At 41.3% G+C, this 18663-nt stretch overlaps 1 long non-coding RNA gene across 2 annotated transcripts in view; it reads right to left on the bottom strand.

Moving 5' to 3' along the window:
- Positions 1 to 1585: 1585 nt before the first annotated feature.
- Positions 1586 to 18663, bottom strand: part of LOC134909957 (uncharacterized) — a 29026-nt gene continuing 11948 nt past the window's right edge. For both annotated transcript variants that reach the window (XR_010176070.1, XR_010176069.1), the window contains exons 2-3: positions 4335 to 4392; positions 1586 to 4126 (exon numbers count right to left, since the gene is read on the bottom strand). This is a non-coding gene — a long non-coding RNA (uncharacterized LOC134909957). The remainder of the gene's footprint in view (positions 4127 to 4334; positions 4393 to 18663) is intronic.

The following is an 18663-nucleotide window of genomic DNA, read 5'->3' as shown; positions in this document are numbered from 1 at the left end:
CATGTATGTATACTTCTGTTTCTTTAAATGTGTTTGTAACCTTTGTTGTTTTTTGTAATAGTATGTTCATTAACTATTCTTATGCAACAAATACAGGTGATTCAGGATATGGGTGTCAGACTTGGCTCATGATACCTCTGTCAAAACTATGGCTCTACTCAACACCAGTACAACAGCACTTACACTGCCACTCGAAATTTAATAGAGCGGACATTTGGGGTGCTGACGAGCAGGTTTCGTTGTTTGTGTCGGACGTCTGGAAACCTACTCTACGATGCAAGGAAACTAGCTGACATCATCCAGACGTGATGCATGCTCCATAACATTGCCCTGGAATATGCTGACCTTGGGGACATTGCAGCTGTTGTGGAGGAGCCAGACCCAATAGCACCAGGGGATGTGGAAAATACACAGGTGGGGGGGATGAGGTTCATCAGAGAATTATGCGCCAGTATCTTTCAGGTTAGTATGATTACTTTGACTTTACCACCACGGGTCCGTAGGCTATGGCGCGGGGGAGAGGTTGGGGACACAGATGATGTTGGCCCACTACTCATTGGGTTACTTGAATCTGACTCAGTTCTAAGCCTCTGTGCAACCAATTCTGTGTGTACATTGACCAGGGCATGAGTTTGGGCCTGAACAGCTAGGGTCAGATTTTGACGTTGCCCCATTACACTTTGGTTAAGACTCTGAATCTGCATTTCTAGATTATGGCCCACTCTCATACTAGTACCCTGGGCTGCTCTAGCAAAAATAGTTTGCTTCCTCATGTGTCACATCATGCAGTCAATTTGTTCTTAATAAATAATATTGACTGCGCTTGATAATGTATATGGGGTAGCAGCTCTCGTTTCAAAAAAGGTTAATTTAGATAGTATAAAGATTATTGAGAGCGCTTGTTTGTGTATCAAATATATGTGTCTACGCAAAACCTGTATGGGAGAAGAAAAAAGGTTAAACAATGTTTTCAGCTCTTTAGTGAATATTTAAGTATCCAATTTAGGTAGCGGGTTCCAAAGGTTGCCATGCATTAAGGTTTGAAGCGGCAGGTACTTATTTGGGACTGACTTTACCTATCTAAAAGTACCTGTATGTGCTGGCTGGCGCTGGCCGTCTTCCGTGTTATCAGTTCTTGTTACTGAGAATCTGCTGCACTGCCAGCTGGTTCCCTCTGTGTGTATGATCCTCCGTGCGCCCCTTGTCCGGTTTTTAAAGTAAGATGTGGATACTCCTAGTGTACTAACGCGTTTCAGGCGTTAAGCCCTTCATCAAAGATAAAATCCTAGACATGCTGGTGTCCTTTATATTTTAAAAAAACTTTATTAAAAAACGGGAAATGGAAATTAAAAAGGCGGCTGCCATGTGTTCCTGTTTAGGGACAATTCTCTATCTTTAAAAGTATAAGATTTAGGTGATGCATAATTCTAATGTTACTACAAGTTGAAGTATTATGTATCTGATATTTTATAAAAAATGAATTATACAGTAAGTTGAAGTGATATGTATCTATTTTTTTATAAAAGGTTGCTATAACAAAATAAACTATGCAGTATGTAAAAATAATTTATTTAAAGGCATTTAATTCTATATCAATGTTCTGCCCACTAGGGCTTATTGTATTCATAAAGTAAATCCAACATATTCATTCTTTTCTAATTCTTGCGTTATGTCTCCTCCTCTCCAATTTTTCATTACCTTTTGTATACCCATAAACTTAAGGTTGGATGGATTTTTGTTATGGTATTCCAGATAGTGTTTTGAAACACTGTGTGTTTCCAGACCATTTATGTTTAGAATGTGCTCTAATATTCTTGTTTTTAATTTTCTTTTCGTTTGGCCAATATACTGGTTTCCCCCACGGGCACTCCAACATGTATATTATACCTTCAGTGTCACACATGATCTTTTCTTTTACCATGTATTTCTTTTTTGTTACTCTCGATTCAAATTCTTTCACTGGCTGTGTCGATGTTTGTTTAATTGTTCTACAAGCGATAAATTTTAAGCAATAATAGTTGCCATTTATTTTCTTTTAATTTTTACATTACTGGTGTAATGTAACTTTTCACTAGATGTTGTTTTCAGATTCTGAGCTTTCTTATATATTATCTGAGGTTTGTTTGTTATAAATGGTTTTAGTTTGCTATCCAAATGCAGAATGTGACAATGTTTGTTTATGATTGCTACAAATGCTAAATGTTGACTATTAAATTGTGTGATTATTGCTGTGCTGTAATTATCCTGGGTATCTTTTTGTTTGTAGCATATAAGTTCCTTTCTATCTAGATGGGCAATTTTGTTTATTTCTTTTTGTAGAGTATTTTCATTGTATCCTTTCTGTTTGAATTTTTCTTTCATGTTTTCACTCTATTTTAGATATGTCTCAACTTGAGAGGAATTTCTTCGAAGTCTTCTAAACTGACCTGCTGGAATATTTCTTATCCAGTTGTGATGGTTGCCGTTATAGGATAAAGTGTTATTACCACTGACCTTTTTTTATGTGGGTCCCTGTGTTTATTTTCTGATCTTCAATGAATCTAAATATATAACCATTTCCTTGCTTGTGGTAGATACAAATTCTAAACCAAAATTATTTCCCAGATAGTGTAGGAACTCTTTCAAAAGTTCTTCCGGGCCTTCCCATATGAAAAACAAATCATCTATGTTTCTCCTCCAAGTAATGATTGTTATTCCAGATGCATTCTTCCTCCCACCTAGCTACAAATAAATTTGCGTGGCTAGGCGCAAATGAAGATCCCATAGCTACGCCTTTTGTTTGATTATAGAATATTCCATTGTTCCAAAAGTAATTTCAATGTAGTATGTATTCTATGCAATCCATAATGAAGTTTATTTGTGAATTTGATAGTTCAGTACAATTTGAAAGAAAGAATATTGTTGCCCCGCATCCTATAGTGTGGGCTATGCAAGTGTATCTAACGTCACTTGTACAGAGGATATAGTGTTCCTGCCATGTTATGGTTTCTAAAATTTGTAAAATATTCATAGTGTCCTTAAAATAACTTTTTTGGTCCTGTAAATAAAAGTTGATGTACTTTGACAAATTTGATGTCAGGGAGTTGAGTCCAGACACTACTGGTCTTCCTGGTGGGCTTATTGGGTCCTTATGGAGTTTGGGTAGATGATAGAAAGTAGGTATTTTTGGATGTCTGATATAGATGAATTCATATTCCTTTGTAGTAAGGATACCTAGATATAATCCTTCTTGTAGAAGTTCTTCAAGTTCCCTTTTGTAAATGGTCATTGGACCACTCTGTAATTGTGTATATGTTTCTGTATCCAAACATAGATTTCCTATCTCTTTTTCATAGTTTTCTTTATCAATATGACTTTTGTCTTCTTTCAATTCCTTTAATACTTCGTTTTCCCTCTTTGGATAGATTATATTTTTTTCTTTTCTTTTCTTGAAAGGATTCTAATGTCTCTTTCCACAAGCTTTTGAAATGTATCTATATGTGGACCCTTTACATGAGAAGGGAAAAAAATGGATGTATGTTTGAAATGGCTATGTTGGTATTCCCTTGGTGATGCGGTTGATTTGTTCTGTTTGCCTATGCATGAATTGCAAACATGCATCCCTAAAAGTGTCCAATGACAGTGTAAAATCTACCACAGATGGGGTGTAGTGTAGGTGTGGCTGGTCCTGCTGCTTGGGGCTGCTGTTGGGTTCCAACATATCCCACATCTGGGTTGTCAAGTGTGTTTATGGGAGTCAACACTACCACTTGGTCATCAGCTGCTTCTTTCCCCTTTACAACCGGTAATCTGGGTGGTCGTGGGCGTGATGGTCGTACAACATAAACATTATAGGTAAGTAATCTAAGTTTTAAAACGACATATGACAATATGTTACACATTAATCTGTGTTTTTAAAAAAACCACAATGGTGCAAAAATGATAAAAACATTATTGGCTATCATTCCCTGTATTATAACTGTGGGTGGTAAAGAGTTGGTGGTGCACTGCACATCTAAAACAACATTTGGTAGAGACAACAACTGCAAACTGGATCAATGTGCAACATCACTGGTGGGTGGTCTGTGGAAGTTGGGAAGACACCCTTATATCATATCACTGGATGTGCAACTGGTTTGGATGTTATCTGCAAAACAAAATGTACAACTTTACTGTGTTTTTTTTATTTTGCATTGTGATGGGCAAAACGTTTTTACACTTTTTTTCAAACAAAAATATATGAGGCAACATCATATTGTCTAAAACATATGTTACAAACACAATACAAAAAAGGGTAACAACAAAAACACACATACTAATTACAGTTTTTTTCTTCTCTCCTTTTTAGGGCTTACCAGCAACATCCTGTTGATGGCGTGAAGATGCCTTTTAAGCAGGTGCCTTACGATTGAGCTACATTGTATAAAAAACAAACCAAAAAAATACATTTGTATGTACATATTTAAGACACAAAGATTGTTATTTAAAATAAAAACCCAATTACTGTATAGTCATGTTCCAAAATAATTTTGTTTTCTAGGCCAAAAAAGAGAAATAAACATTTGTACAAAACATAATTGCTTTTAAATTAAGGAATGCAGAATGTAGATACATATTTTAGTTTACACAGGAAAAAATAATTAGTAGCTATCCATGTACTGTGGGACAACAGCTTCCATAATACAATTATCATTCAAAGGTAACACATTTGTGCTGGAATGTTAAAACACATTGAATTTTTTTTTAATAATTCAAAATAGATAAGCATATAAATGGGCCTTAAAACTGATGATGACTCACCAGATGATGCCTGAGCTGGTGGCCTGTCAGTGTCCTCATCGTGGACCCCAGGCAGCACTTCTGGGGATCACTTCCTTCAGCTCCCCTTCATAGGAAGTGAAGGGCACTAGGATTTGATGCCCACCAGCGGTCCTGAGTGCCTAATTCACCTCATCCGCCATCTTCTGCTTCAGCACTTGCTTTATATCATTGAAGCATTTTTTTTATTAGCAAGATCACGTCAGCAGGTGCTGACTGCATTCACTGCATTCGTGATGCCCACTCACATCTCTCTCTTTCTATCCATGGAGATGTGGTGTGCATGCTCTCCTAACAGCTGGGGAAAGACCCTCACCATCTCATCTACTAATGTGCAGTTCTCTTGTTAAGAGAATCGCACATTGCAACCAGTGCGCGTCTTGCCAGGCCTAGGGGCACAAACATCCTCCTCCTCCTTTTAAAGTCTTGAATGATATATGAATGATATTAACCTTGTAATAAATGTAATGTGTGGTGTAAAAACACAAGGGCAAACAGCCAAAAAGCTTTCATTCACGCACAAAAAACAACTAATACTTGCAATTATTTGAACACGTTGGGTATGAAATGATGGCAGTCGGGATGCTGGTGGTCAGAATACCGACCACATTATCCCGATGGCGGGGATCATGACAGGGAAAAGTAAGCTCCCCTAACTCTCCCTACCCGCAGCATGAACCTAACCATCCCCCATGCAACCTAACCCTAACCCTTCCAGTGTCGCCTAAATCTAAACCCCCTTCTCGCAGCCTAAATCTAATGCGCCTTCCACCGCAGCCTAACCCTAATCCTCCCCGGGAGCACCTAACCCTAACCTCCCCCTCCTGCAGCATAAACTTAATCCCTCTCCCCGAACCCTAACCCTTTCCCTGCAGCCTAAACCTAACATCCTCACCCCCCCCCCCCCCCCCCGCCCTCCGCGTGACTTGCCTCTCCAGTAGCCCGGCATACACTCATTTGGGATTGCAGCAACATTTTGACTGCCAGGATTCCGACAGCCAGGATCCTAACCGGATCCCATATGAACATAATATCTGAATAAATTGAGATATACCTAAACTGACATAGGTAAGACCAATCCTCAAATAAAATTAAGGATCCAAGAACATTTACAACAAAACATGAAAAGCAAGCTTAGCATCTATAGCTTACTGTATATATAGACTTGCAGTTCTTAGATGACATTTTACATTTAAAGGTACTAAATAGGTAACAGTGGTGTGGGGGTGGGAAATGAAGTGGGGATTTTATTGGATTTATAACTTGGACGCTCTAATTTCCAGTTGTCTAAATGAGGTAATAAACATAGGGGGTTATTCAGAGTTGGTTGTAGATTTTGCTATTTTCGCATGCTGGAAGTCACCCAGCACAGGGCAAGGCCACCCAGCATATGAGTCATCGCCCCGTGATCACAATTCAATTGCAATCGTATTAAAAAACCCTCAAATAAAGGTTGACATCTGCCTACGCAGCATGGCTGCGTAAGCAGATGCACCGCTGCCATGTTTCCACTCACAGAAAATGCAGACGGCCTCATCAGGCCTCCCCAAAAATGGCCATGACATGCCTGCGTTTCCTGCTTTCCTCCCTCTCAATGCCCTCCCAATTGCCCGCCACCTGTCATTCACCCTTCCAGGGTGTGATTGCATATTGAAAGGATGCACATTGCGGCCGCTGCGCATGCTTAGGGGTAAATTTACTAAAGATTCTAAAACAGAGAATTTGTGATGTTGCCCATAGCTACCAATGATAGTCAGCATCTGATTGTTTTCTATGGGCAGCATCACCAATTCTCTGTTTTAGAAGCTTTAGTAAATTTACCCCTCAGTGTGGCAAAAAAGGCACGTTTGCGATTTTTGGGAAACTGTGTCCATCTCTGAATAACCCCCACAGTTTCCTTTTTGGCTGATTGCTTACGAGCATGTAAAATTAGAGATGAGCGCCTGAAATTTTTCGGGTTTTGTGTTTTGGTTTTGGGTTCGGTTCCGCGGCCGTGTTTTGGGTTCGACCGCGTTTTGGCAAAACCTCACCGAATTTTTTTTGTCGGATTCGGGTGTGTTTTGGATTCGGGTGTTTTTTTCAAAAAACACTAAAAAACAGCTTAAATCATAGAATTTGGGGGTCATTTTGATCCCAAAGTATTATTAACCTCAAAAACCATAATTTACACTCATTTTCAGTCTATTCTGAATACCTCACACCTCACAATATTATTTTTAGTCCTAAAATTTGCACCGAGGTCGCTGTATGAGTAAGATAAGCGACCCTAGTGGCCGACACAAACACCGGGCCCATCTAGGAGTGGCACTGCAGTGTCACGCAGGATGTCCCTTCCAAAAAACCCTCCCCAAACAGCACATGACGCAAAGAAAAAAAGAGGCGCAATGAGGTAGCTGTGTGAGTAAGATTAGCGACCCTAGTGGCCGACACAAACACCGGGCCCATCTAGGAGTGGCACTGCAGTGTCACGCAGGATGTCCCTTCCAAAAAACCCTCCCCAAACAGCACATGACGCAAAGAAAAAAAGAGGCTTTTTACTGATATTTGGTGTTTTGGATTTGACATGCTCTGTACTATGACATTGGGCATCGGCCTTGGCAGACGACGTTGCTGGCATTTCATCGTCTCGGCCATGACTAGTGGCAGCAGCTTCAGCACGAGGTGGAAGTGGATCTTGATCTTTCCCTAATTTTGGAACCTCAACATTTTTGTTCTCCATATTTTAATAGGCACAACTAAAAGGCACCTCAGGTAAACAATGGAGATGGATGGATTGGATACTAGTATACAATTATGGACGGGCTGCCGAGTGCCGACACAGAGGTAGCCACAGCCGTGAACTACCGCACTGTACTGTGTCTGCTGCTAATATATAGACTGGTTGATAAAGAGATAGTATACTCGTAACTAGTATGTATGTATAAAGAAAGAAAAAAAAACCACGGTTAGGTGGTATATACAATTATGGACGGGCTGCCGAGTGCCGACACAGAGGTAGCCACAGCCGTGAACTACCGCACTGTACTGTGTCTGCTGCTAATATATAGACTGGTTGATAAAGAGATAGTATACTCGTAACTAGTATGTATGTATAAAGAAAGAAAAAAAAACCACGGTTAGGTGGTATATACAATTATGGACGGGCTGCCGAGTGCCGACACAGAGGTAGCCACAGCCGTGAACTACCGCACTGTACTGTGTCTGCTGCTAATATATAGACTGGTTGATAAAGAGATAGTATACTCGTAACTAGTATGTATGTATAAAGAAAGAAAAAAAAACCACGGTTAGGTGGTACATACAATTATGGACGGGCTGCCGAGTGCCGACACAGAGGTAGCCACAGCCGTGAACTACCGCACTGTACTGTGTCTGCTGCTAATATAGACTGGTTGATAAAGAGATAGTATACTACTAATATTATATACTGGTGGTCAGGTCACTGGTCACTAGTCACACTGGCAGTGGCACTCCTGCAGCAAAAGTGTGCACTGTTTAATTTTAATATTATGTACTCCTGGCTCCTGCTATAACCTATAACTGGCACTGCAGTAGTGCTCCCCAGTCTCCCCCACAATTATAAGCTGTGTGAGCTGAGCAGTCAGACAGATATATAATATATATATAGATGATGCAGCACACTGGCCTGAGCCTGAGCAGTGCACACAGATATGGTATGTGACTGACTGAGTCACTGTGTGTATCGCTTTTTTCAGGCAGAGAACGGATATATTAAATAAACTGCACTGTGTGTCTGGTGGTCACTCACTATATAATATATTATGTACTCCTGGCTCCTGCTATAACCTATAACTGGCACTGCAGTAGTGCTCCCCAGTCTCCCCCACAATTATAAGCTGTGTGAGCTGAGCAGTCAGACAGATATATATAATATTATATATAGATAATAGATGATGCAGCACACTGGCCTGAGCCTGAGCAGTGCACACAGATATGGTATGTGACTGAGTCACTGTGTGCTGTGTATCGCTTTTTTCAGGCAGAGAACGGATTATAAATAAAAGTGGTGGTCACTGGTCACTATCAGCAAAACTCTGCACTGTACTCTACTGAGTACTCCTAATGCTCCCCAAAATTAGTAAATCAAGTGTCTCTCTAATCTATTCTAATTCTAAACGGAGAGGACGCCAGCCACGTCCTCTCCCTATCAATCTCAATGCACGTGTGAAAATGGCGGCGACGCGGGCTCCTTATATAGAATCCGAGTCTCGCGATAGAATCCGAGCCTCGCGAGAATCCGACAGCGTCATGATGACGTTCGGGCGCGCTCGGGTTAACCGAGCAAGGCGGGAAGATCCGAGTCGCTCGGACCCGTGAAAAAAAACATGAAGTTCTGGCGGGTTCGGATTCAGAGAAACCGAACCCGCTCATCTCTATGTAAAATATGCTATTATTTCACTTATATTCAAATGATTTGAAGTAAACCATCTTGTATAGTTCCAAATTGTATAGAAAATGGTTGCAATTTTAAACCTAGGCTATTAACGATCTGTACAAATTAAAATTGAGTCAATGAAGAATGAGATTACTATTTTTTAGTAGAACTATAAAGTATCCAATTTGATACTTCCTGTTTGAAACGACTGAGGATGTCCAGTACATAGGTCGACAGGTAATAGGTTGACAGTCAATAGGGTGACACAATATGGTCGACATGGTCAAAAGGTTCAGATGGTCAACATAACAATGGACTAGGATTGGGAATGGTAACCTGCCCGAAGCAGCAAAGCGAGTCATCCAAGGGGACGTGGGGTTTCATGTGCTGAAGCCTACAAATTGACACCTAAAATTTTTGTAGACCTTTTCATGTGTCGACCATTTCTATGTCAACATTTTGCTTATTTTCCATGTCAACCTTGTGCATGTTGACCATTTAGTGTCAGCCTAGACAGTCGACCTTTTCAATGTCGACCTATTATACCATAACCTTGACTGAGGGGTCGATTCTTCATCACTTAAATTATACAAAAGCAGGTGAAAATTTTTATTTTCACCTACTTTTGTATAAATTAAGTGTCAGGGTGTTGAGTCGCTGCTGCGGCTCATTTCTGTTTGTGTCTCATTTCTGTTTGTGTCTCCTAGTAACCTGGAAGCTGGCTACTATGTGTAGCAGCACACTGTCAGAGCATGGGTGAGTGTCAGAGACTTGGTGCAGAATCTGGAATTTGGGATCAATGTCAGGGACCGGTTGAATGTCAGAGACTTGGTGCAGAATCTGGAACGTGGGGTCAGGTACCAAGTAGTTGACGTTACCCAGAACAGAGACATGGAGTCTAACACGCCGGGAGGTTTTCACCAGGGAACCCCGCAAGGGGATATGGGCTTCGCGGCTCCCGACGTGCAGATCGCGCCCCCTGTCTGGGTCACTTGAAACCTGAACTGGACTAGAATTATGTCAGAGGTGTTGTATGATAGTCCAGATGTATGTGACAAACCTCAGGGGTACGCAAGGACAAACAGGAACTGGAGAAGGTGGCAGGGTGCACACAGCCAGATGGGCCGTGGAGATGGGACAACAGCAGGAACTCTAGGCGAGACACAGGAGGTAGCGGTACACGGACGGACTGGGGTGCAGACACTTGGAGACAGAGTAACGGTAGTCGGCAGACTAAGTTCGTCAGCAAGATGGTGAAGCTGGAATTCAATGCAGGAACAAGGCAAAACCCATTGGACAGATAGCTGGAACCAGAGACATGAACCATGGAGCTGAACACAGGAAGCATGAGCTATAACTGGCCATTCATCTTGGGATTGAGAGGCTTAAAAGAACAAGCTGGACCAATTAGCTGAGAGCCCCAGACAGGCCCCCCAGTAATTGATATATCATGCAGCTGCAGTGCACACTGAGCAGGCTGACAGACTGAATAGTAGGATTCAGGTAACCAGCTCTAATTACAGAATGCAGACACCTGTGGAGTCAGTTGCTGAATGTAGGAGCTGAGGCAGTGGGAGAGAACTATGCAGGACCTAGCTGTGACCTGTAGTTCCACAAACTGAAGCAGAGGTAAGTCATAAGAACAACCAGCAAAACATGAGTAATATTAGTTGGAACAACCTGAAATACAAAGAAGAAAGAGCAGCAGCATCCAGGTGCTTGATCAATGCTGAAAGCTGAACTGACAGATTTGCTGATGCTGCACATGACACACACCTGTTTGGGAATGCTTCGTTACCTGACTCCAGCCTGTCGTCTCTTGTGAAAGTTAGGAGGCTAATGGATGTGCAGCAGCAAATCTGCAGAGAGTTGGTAATTAGGGGAGGCTGGCTATGCTGTGACTCTCATTGGCTCTTGTCTCCTTTATATGTGTTGTCTGTCTCTCACTCCCTGCTGGTCATAGTTCCTGGTTGCAGCGGGAGCCCTTGTCTCTAAGTACTAGTACTAGCCATGGATTCCTTTGTCTGGTTATTCTTCTACCATCCTCTACGGGGTTTTTCTAGCCAATTTGGCTCCCAGTGCGAGATTTGAAAATGCGCCCCCCCCCCCCCCCCCCCTTTATATAAAAAAAAAAAATGCGCTCCCTTCCCCCATAGCTATTAAAAGAAAAATCATGCGGGGGCCAAGGCGCTCGCGCTCCCGGCAAGGGGGCGTGACCTCATTAAAATGGGCATGGCCTCATCTGATATCATCACGGCCACCGCAGGGGAAAAAATAAAATAAAATCAGAAGTCCCCATTTACACAGTGCGGCAGGCAAGAATCCCCATTTTACACAGTGCGGCAGGCAAGAATCCCCATTTTACACATTGCGGCAGGCAAGTGTCCCCATTTTACACAGTGCGGCATGCAATAGCCCCATTTTACACAGTGCGGCAGGCAATAGTCCCCATTTTACTCAGTACGGCAGGCAAGTGTCCCCCATTATGGCAGGCAAGTGACCCCATTTTACTCAGTATGGCAGGCAAGTGTCCCCATTATGGCAGGCAAGTGTCCCCATTTTACACAGTGTGGCAGACAAGTGTCCCCATTTTACTCAGTATGGCAGGCAAGTGTCCCCATTATGGCAGGCAAGTGACCCCAGGCAAGTGACCCCATTTTACTCAGTATGGCAGGCAAGTGTCCCCATTATGGCAGGCAAGTGTCCCCACTTTACTCAGTACGGCAGGCAAGTGTCAAGTGGGGGGGGGAGAGGAAGGGGGGGCGATATTTCTTACCCATGAACAGCAATCAGGATCTTCCCGCTCTTCGCGCCGGCCGTCTCCTCGGTTCCTTCCAGCTTGTCTGCTCCTCCTCCGTCTTCCGAGCACTCCTGCTCGGGGGGCGGAGTTTTGCGGAATGACGCGATTGCGTCATGACGCAGCAGCGTCATTCCGCGAAACTCCGCCTCTCGAGCAGGAGTGCTCGAGAAGACGGAGGAGGGGGATAAAGGGAGCTGCAAAGTGCCGCGGCGGGCGCCCCGTGCGATTGCACGGCTCGCCCGCCGCAAGAAACGGCACTGATCCTCTACAGTATTCCTGTGTCCAGTTCTGTGTCTGTTGCATAATTATCTGAATCCAACTCTGCAGTATTCCTGTGCCCAGCCCTTTGTCAGTACATAATTATCAGCATCGTACTCTATGTCAGTTGCATTATCTATCTTGTTGCTTTTTTTATTTCTGCTTATAGTACTACTTGTCTTCTTGCTATAAGTCTTGTGTTCCCGCAGTTATATATCTCTCACGCATACCCTCAGTACTCCCACTGCCAGTGGCTTTGTCTCTTCATTGTTTTGTCCAACTTTTCGCTATAGTGTATTGTCTGTACTTTATGTACTATCCTCACCCAACTGCTGTCCAGAGTTTGGGAGAGTACTGTGTTTAAGTATGTATTGCTTGTTCTCCGTTCTCTTGTTTTAGAGCAGCTCCTGTCCTCTGAGTTCTGTATTTGTGTGTATTGTTTGTTCTCCAGTCTCTTATCTTAGAGCAGCTCCTATTCTCTTTTGGTCTTTTGCTTCATCAGCACTGACCCAGATATCTCCAAGGTTAAGCTCACACTACCACCAGTGGTGTAAGTCCTGGTGGCATACCAGCACCGGTAGGCACATATGGCCTTAAGGGAAAAACGGCTATTATAGGCTTGAAGACCTGCTGGTGAGTTCTGCGAGTCTTAACCAGAGATGTACAAGGGTCACTGCCCAGAAGACCTCCATGAGCTCTGCCTTCCTTGTAAGCAGAGCCATCTCTAGCTTTAACACAGGGCCATTCATCATTTCTATAATGCAGGAGATATCAATGATATCTTCTGGTTGCAAATTAGCCCCGATAATTTCCACTGTCCCCATACTTTAGTTGAAATTATGCCATTCATCAGGTTCCGAAAATGCTTTTTACTACTGAAACGTCACAGTGAAACTTTATACCATGTTGAGATGGCGTACAGTGCCCGAATTTCACCTCAAGTTGTCATTTACATGGCATCTTGTGTGGAAGAGTGATCTTTTCAGATCCCTCCCTGCAGTGTCCCTTTTTAGCAGAATTTGCAATCCTTTTGCTCACATACTGGGGGCCGCCCATCGCAGGGCAAGGCTGCCCAGCATGCTAACCGCCTGTTGGGTGGTTGCACCGCAATTTCAGTGTGTTCACAGAAATTGTGAATGCCTCCTGCTGGCGCAGCCTGGCTGCGGCGACAGCAGGGCCTCCGCCATCTTTGTGATTCGAGCGGCTGCTTGTGATGCCATGCAGCTGCCCTGATTACGGCCACACCACGCCCCTTGATTGGGCCACCATGGCCCCATTTCCCTTACACCACCCCCGCATTTCTCTGTCTCTGCCTAGGAAACATTGCCCCCACTCCTCCTGCCCCGCGAATGCCTCTTCCTGATTGACAAGCAGAGGTGTTCGCATTTACTTGCCATGCGCATGCAACCACCGGGCGAACGCAAAAAATCAAATTGGATTGCGATTTACAATCTAACCTAAATTAGGCCCTGTCTACTGAATTGTTCTATTCTTTTATAAAGAACTTCTATTCTTTTATAAAGAACACATTTCTTCCTTCAAACTTTAAAATATTGCACTGAGAAACAATGCTCTGTGTCATTGCTGGTGTGTGAATTTCATTTCAGAAGCGGCGATATGGAACAAGGAAATTACTGTATCCAGTAAAATGCTACTGTACTTTGTCCACCTCTGACTGATTGTATATGGACGCCCACTGCCTGCATCTGCATGCCCATTCCAGCCCCGCTCCTGACCCACTAATCATACGCAGTCACACCACTGAAAAGAAAGTGTGAAAGTTTGCGAATGCTAAAAATGCAGCTTGCAGCTATGAAAAGTGTATACATATCAATCTGAATATGGCCCTTCACGTTCTCTACTGGGATCATATGTACTGTAGGATGTACTGGAAGAGACAGCAGACCATTTTTACAAATTGTTAGATATAATGTGGAATAACTCAGGAAATTTTTATGTGAGGCCATATCCAGCATTGCATTAATGCAAATGACATCCCCACATCTATTTGCAATGGTGCCTTCATGTAGTATAGTAGAAAGTATAGGCCCTCTAGGCATTCAAAGGTCAACTGGGCAATAAAAAAAATGCTCACAATAATTATATTAATACTTTTTTACAGATAGTCATATCTGCAATTATCATGAAAAATATATTTTTCTATATAAAATATTTATATAATCTGTTTGGATTTTCTATATTTACCTAATGGCATTAAACATCTAAACATATTAGTTAAACGGTCAGGCTTAAATTTTGACAAAGCCCAAGTTTGCCATCATGCATCATGTCTATACCCTGGAAACAAAACCTTAAGGATGATGGATTAAATTCCATCCCATGAGTTCTCAGTGGTAAGTGTCAATATTGCTCCCCATGGCAATCATATGGTTTGCCTACACAGACATTGGACTGCTTTGTCATGTGAAATATTGTGTGTTACCCCGCGAGCAGTGGAGCCAGTGGGTCCAGGAATCATTGTTGAGACTGACAGTTACATTGTGTCATTGAATAGTGAAACCACAGAATCAAAAATTCAAGTGGGCCCAGACAGAATGTCCTGACCTTTAAGAAAAAGGCTGATTTGTTACGGTATAGCAGCCCTTCATCTTGTGCCCTAATCCATTACACCTATCTAAGTAAACTTTCTCATACATTATGTAGAGTTTCCCATAGATCAGTTAAATGCTTAAGACTATCCTTTCACGGAATACCCTTCCCTTGCCAGCAATGCACCTCTTATTTCCACATTTCCCTCACAGGAGAATCTGACTGTTGAGGGAAAAATATACACTTGAGTCTAAAAATATACACTTAGTAGATTATAATAAGGTTTTGGAATAGTCCTACCTATAGACAGTAGGTTGTCGGTAATTGCAATTGTGAACTGTACAACTTTCCAGTAACGTCACTTTATAGAATTAGATATGGGTTAAAATACTGTATGTGCTCTATAAAAAAAGATATATGGCTGGTATGTAACTTTCTAAACTTTAATCTTAGTGGATCTCATGGTTTAACATCATATAATCTACCATACATAAATAGTAGGTACGTCATATCCAAATATTTTAGATTAAAATATGACTGCTTCTGAAACAGTTTTTTTAATTAAGTGAAAACAGGTTGAAGGCTGGAGAATAATCTGTAACAGAGTAAATAGTTAAGATTTAGCGCCCTGTCCACTTATACAGTTGATTTATCTAATTATCTTTTAGTCTGCTGTCCACTTATACCCCTGATTCATGTAATTATCTGTCCACTGGATGCTCCACAGTGGACATATTTCTCTTTGTCTATTGTTGCTTCATGTAAAATCAATGTCTACTTCCCTTCGGTGTGAAATGCTCTGCATAAGTCAATGAACTTGATCCCTGGCTTTTTGGTGAAGAGAGATTTTCCGTAGACCATCTGCTGTGTTTGGGGCACAGTGTGGATGTCCTTAGGCTCTATTACAATCACCTTATTCCATGTTTCTGTTGTCCAGGAGATCTGAAAAAAGTTTAAAGTTGGATTTGTTCCAAATGCGTTTTCAAATACTTTGTTCTGATTTTTTTGTGTTGTCTGTTCTTTCCTGTTCTGCAAGCCAGAAGAATCTTTAAAGTCAATTAGTATTCTAAAGAATTGATTCAGTTCTGTGCTCCATTAAAGTCAGTTAAATTGATGCACTGCATGTCTTTATTCCAAAAATAAAGCTGGACAATTAAAGCTCATGTCTCTTTGCTCAGCTTTTGATTCGGCACAAAGCTTTCCCACTTGCTGCCTTTGGATTTAATGTTAACAGTCAGTTAACAGAAGAGATGCAGTAACAGGCATGGTAAAGTTGCTTGTTTTTGCTCAATCAGTCTGTGTTCCAACTATCAGTTTGATTTATTTGTCCGCACTGACCTTTATTCAACACTTAATTATCCTTGCATAATGTTTCAAGAGACTTGTGACACAAAGAAAGAGACAATTGCTGATGTTCTGTGGAACAACTGTTGACCTGATGGACAAAATAACGTTAAAAGGTCAAAGGTCACACCCCTTTTCAACAACCTATTTCATTTTTCCAGACAGAGGTCGCACGATGGAGGCTCTGAGTATGGTCAGTCTAAAAGCAATTTAGTCAATGATGAGTCTACTAGTTAAACATTCACCATTTTTTACATCAAGTTAGTCTAAACAAAAACTCAAGCAGGCAATGATTTAGAACATCAGAAAAATACTTAAGCTGTACTAAAAGCCATGCTTTATGGACAATTAAAGCACAATATCCTGTAAGGTGAGGATCTGGGCAGGTACATGACTTGGCAGCACCTCAATTTAAAGTACGTACAGTATAGCTATTGTCTGAGCACATATGCATGTGGCCATGCTAATAGCATTAGAATTATTTAACATACAATAAATAGCTGTTGTATGCTCCCCAATAACTAGTCATGTAATAACTGGGCAGAAATTAGTTAGCTAAAGAAATAATTCTTGGTTTAAAAATTTTTTTTTTAAATCACCTAATAATACAGTGGTGACGGACCCTTCTCATACTAAGAACCTTCAATACTCCAGATACTCTGCTCTATAAATGCCTACACCAATCCTGCATTATGCTTACTGTTGCTCAAGGTTTTCTTTTTAAGTCTGTGTGGCTTGTCAGTTGCTATATTACTTAAATCTTCTGTATTATGGGAGTCATTCCGACCCGATTGCACGCTGCAGTTGTTCGCAGCGACGTGATCGGGTCGAAACTGCGCATGCACTGGTGCATGCCAGATGGCCGAAGGCTGTCATTACCTAGCGATTGCCTCTGCCTGATAGACAGGCAGAGTCGGTCGCTGGGCGGGAGGGGGCGGCACAGCGGCATTTGGCCGCCACTTTTGGTCGCGGTCCGGCCAACGCAGGCGTGGCTGGATTGTATAGGGGGCAGGCTGCAGCGGCTGCGTGATGTCACCCGGGGCAGTGACAAGTAACTCCCTGCGGCTGACCGGGAGATACTCTTCAAGTACAAAGCATCGCCGGACTTAGCTGAATGACCCCCTATGTGCATTGTTTTTGATGTAAAGCACCTTGAGTCCTGTTGAAGAAAGAGCGCTATATAAATAAAATTATTATTATTATTATCATTATTATTATTATTATTATTATAATAAATAGTATTCTGCAGTAAGCTATCAGTTAGCATACTGAATTGACCACTTTTGGCGTATATAAAGTAAAAAATCACAGTAGCTAGTTTGTTTTATATGCTCATAATTATGCTAAATAAAATAAAACTCATATATAAAAAAAAGTTAAAATCACCTACAACAAGATTATATTGTACAACAGATATTGCAGCTGCATACCTCTCAACCATCATCTGCATAGAATTGAAACTCCTCGCGTGTTCCCAAAAATGGGACTGTCTCGCGAAAATAGGGACAGTTAGGAGGTATGCAGCTGTCAACTCAGTGTGCCATGCGCTTAATGTTATAGTTTGTTCCACTCTTCATCTAATTGAAAAATCAAGGTAACTTTGTTTCTAATCCAACATTTAAAAGATATTAAATGTGTATGTATATTAAGGATAAAAATTCCATCCCACCGCACACTGTCAAACTATTTTTTTTTAATAAAAAGATAAATTATGTATTAAACATTACTGAAATGTATTTATCAAACTGTACTATGATAATATCAGCCACATTGCACCTATTTAGGTGATTGATTAATAATGAATAAGAAAGAATTTATTGATAAAGAATTATTTGTCAAATCTTTCCCTGATAGTTTTTCCTATTCTAGTATTTTAACGGGCAACTGCTGACCTTTCCCAGTGCAAAAATACAGTTCATATTATTATAAAATTATTGATATTAATCTAATGAGTAATTGTACTTAACATTACATAGAAATACACTAGATTACCTGTTATAAAATATACTGGCACAATTTATCCTTCCATAACTATATGTGCATAATAAATGTGACTAGCAGTAAAATAGACTCATAATTCAGTCTCACAAAAAAAGAAGAAACTAACAAAAGACAAAGAAAGAGAAAAATGCAGTAAATGTCAAACCCTGGCAGTTATGAAATAAAGGAGATGAGGAATGGTTAAAATCGCGTTTGAAGACCTTAAAGAAAAATGGAAAATTTATTGTTGCTCTGCACAGTCTATGTTGAACGGGTTGGATGAGGCACACATATAAAGATGCTCACATAATGGGTAATGTTAGAACACAGAGATGAAAGTAAAGAAGGCTCATTTCTTCCCATAACAAAACAAAGCTTTCATAGAGAATATATTTGATATCAAACTGAGTTCCCCACTGGCTTTAGTTACCTGGGAGTTTAGAGACTATAGACTGAATAATGTGCCTCAAACAATAATAATGACAGCAGAAGTGTGGAGAGACTGATGTGGTTTCCTGTGGTCTCGGTCTTTGCAAAC

This window comes from Pseudophryne corroboree, chromosome 4 (genome assembly GCF_028390025.1).
Source record: "Pseudophryne corroboree isolate aPseCor3 chromosome 4, aPseCor3.hap2, whole genome shotgun sequence".
Taxonomy (NCBI): Eukaryota; Metazoa; Chordata; class Amphibia; order Anura; family Myobatrachidae; genus Pseudophryne; species Pseudophryne corroboree.
The sequence above is the reverse complement of the archived record's forward strand: the minus strand, read 5'-3'. Positions and strand labels throughout refer to the sequence as shown.